The following is a 2,488-nucleotide window of genomic DNA, read 5'->3' as shown; positions in this document are numbered from 1 at the left end:
AGGGGGAGGGAGAAAGGGGGATAGAGAAAGGGGGAGGGGAGATAGGGGGAGACAGGGAGGGGGAATGGAGATAGAGGGCGACAGGGGGAGGGAGAAAGGGGGATAGAGAAAGGGGGAGGGGAGATAGGGGGAGACAAGTAAAGAAGTGCAGTGATGGCAGTGGAAGGAGAAGAGGAGGAAAGAGGGAGGAGCGGAGGGAGGACAGGAGTCATCTGACATTCCAGAGTACCAGGACAGACTGAAGACAGTGCAGCAGTGTGGGTCCTGGCCTGGGGGAACTCTGTAGTTTTGTTCCAGCCCAACACTAGCAGACAGGCTCCTCTTATCAACGCAGTGGTCATGGGGGAGGCCTGTGTATGTCTGTGTTTGTGTGGCTGCTGGGGACTCAGCTGACTGGGGATCAGTGGTGTTGCGAAGACAGGCAATTGCCCCTGGCATCGCAGGCTACAGTCAGCTGATTTGAGATCTGTGTGTGTATACATCCTTCAGGGGGATGGCCTCTGTCCTGGTAAGATTAGCTGTCTCCAGATCAGTTAGATCTGTGGCCCAAGGGCTGGGGCTGATCTGTCCAGTCTTGGTGTAGAGCTGAACTGGGGCTGATCTGTCCAGTCTTGGTGTAGAGCTGAACTAGGGCTGATCTGTCCAGTCTTGGTGTAGAGCTTAACTAGGGCTGATCTGTCCAGTCTTGGTGTAGAGCTTAACTAGGGCTGATCTGTCCAGTCTTGGTGTAGAGCTGAACTGGGGCTGACAGGGGCTGGTTGCAATGAGCTTTGCAATTATGCTAGGGAGACAACAGGTTTGTGGATGTATGTGGTGTGAGGTCTGAGTCTGATGATGATGATGATGATGAATACGAAGATGATTATGATAATAAACTGTGGGAATAGATTGTTTACAAAATTCAGAAGACAAACTGCGCATTTCTAACATCAAATGATGTGAACTATTATGTAGAGAGGCAGTTTGCCATCCAGACAGACACACAGAAGCCCTGACATGTCAGGGAGAAACAGCTGCTGAAGGAAGTCTAAGACTACTGAGTACACAAGTCCCATACCTTGACCACTAACCCTTTACATAACCACAACACCATACCACACAACCCCCACACAGTACTCCATCCTCACACTCAGTCGCCTAATTTGAGACATTTATTCAAGAAATACTACCAAGGATGAGCTAATAAAAAGCATTGATGAACCCTTGAGGTGAGGGGGGGAGAAAGCAACAGAGAAACGTTGTTGTCTTTCTCTCTGCTCTGTGAGAATAACTTCAAATCAATACAGAGTAAATTAGAACATACAGTATGTTAATCAAATCTTGAATGTAAAGCACATTTGTAGTTTATTTTCCATTGCATGCTACTAAACGTGTCTATTCTCGATTGTTGTATCGTGTTGTTTTATCTGTGCATCCTCCTCTGAGAGCGACGCTTCAAAGTAAACTYGAGAAGAGCGGAGAGCTTCAAAGTAACGGAGAACAGACGAGAGGCGCAGAGAAATGGACTCACCATTGGTACTCATGATGCTCACAGGTTCTCATCCAAGACAATGTTCCCAGAAAACACCGGTGATCATCTTCAGAGCAGCTATAATTCCAATAAACCGAAATATCCTTTCTACTCTGGTGACTTTTCAACCCGAGGGGGAGAAATAGAGACAGGGGTGTTCCCAGTTCTCTGGAATCCAATACGTAAACGACAAACCTCCTCCTCTTCAATGGTTGAGCAGAAAAATAACGTCAGTCAGCCAGGAAAGACACAATGTTGCACAGTCGCATTCCATGTCTAGGATGTTGTCCCTCCCGGTTGATTTCACAGTGTTCTCTGAAACCGCTGACCATGTCTGGCACCGCCGTGCGCTCGCTCTCCTCTCTCTCCTGGTTGATATGTGAAAATAACTCGCGCTKCAACCACAGGCTCCAATGGAGCGACGTCACTGAAGTACAGCGCGCATGTTCGGTGTGGCACGCGAGCAAACCATGGAGCGAACGATCACCGTGTTTTTTTCTGAGGTCAAGGGAGAGGCGAGAGCAGGCGCACCTGCGGTTTGGGATTTAAACTCCGCGGATGATTACCAGGGATGACACCGCCCTCTTCTGGAAGTATTTTATGGTGCACACTAATATATTCATTGGATCGTTACCTTTATTAGTCTAGATAACACACAACAGCGTTGGGGAAGCTACTCTGAAATCATAGTTTACCAACATACCAATTACTTCACATTGGAAGAAGTTAACCTACAACTAAAGCTACACAAATATAGTTTACCTTGAAAAAGTACAACAAATATAATATCTATATCTAAAATGTCATAAACTACAAATTGCAAGATCAACAGATCCATATGGGGTCAGATGTTAACCAAATGTGTAATTTAGCCTATTAAACACACACAAAAAAAAATCTATTGAGAATTATGAATGTCTGATAGCGAAAAAGAAAGCCTATACTTCACCCATAATTTATTTTATTTTTTCAAAAAAA

The 2,488-nt window shown here is 45.8% G+C and overlaps 1 long non-coding RNA gene across 1 annotated transcript in view; it reads right to left on the bottom strand.

Annotated features, from left to right (window-relative positions):
- Positions 1 to 1,985, bottom strand: part of LOC112074786 (uncharacterized) — a 57,317-nt gene extending 55,332 nt beyond the window's left edge. Inside the window, exon 1 of the long non-coding RNA XR_002894840.1 lies at positions 1,511 to 1,985. This is a non-coding gene — a long non-coding RNA (uncharacterized lncRNA). The remainder of the gene's footprint in view (positions 1 to 1,510) is intronic.
- Between the last annotated feature and the right edge of the window lie 503 nt (positions 1,986 to 2,488).

This window comes from Salvelinus sp. IW2-2015, unplaced genomic scaffold, assembly GCF_002910315.2.
Source record: "Salvelinus sp. IW2-2015 unplaced genomic scaffold, ASM291031v2 Un_scaffold2815, whole genome shotgun sequence".
Taxonomy (NCBI): Eukaryota; Metazoa; Chordata; class Actinopteri; order Salmoniformes; family Salmonidae; genus Salvelinus; species Salvelinus sp. IW2-2015.
Note: the sequence above shows the minus strand (reverse complement) of the source record. Positions and strands in the feature narration are given on the sequence as shown.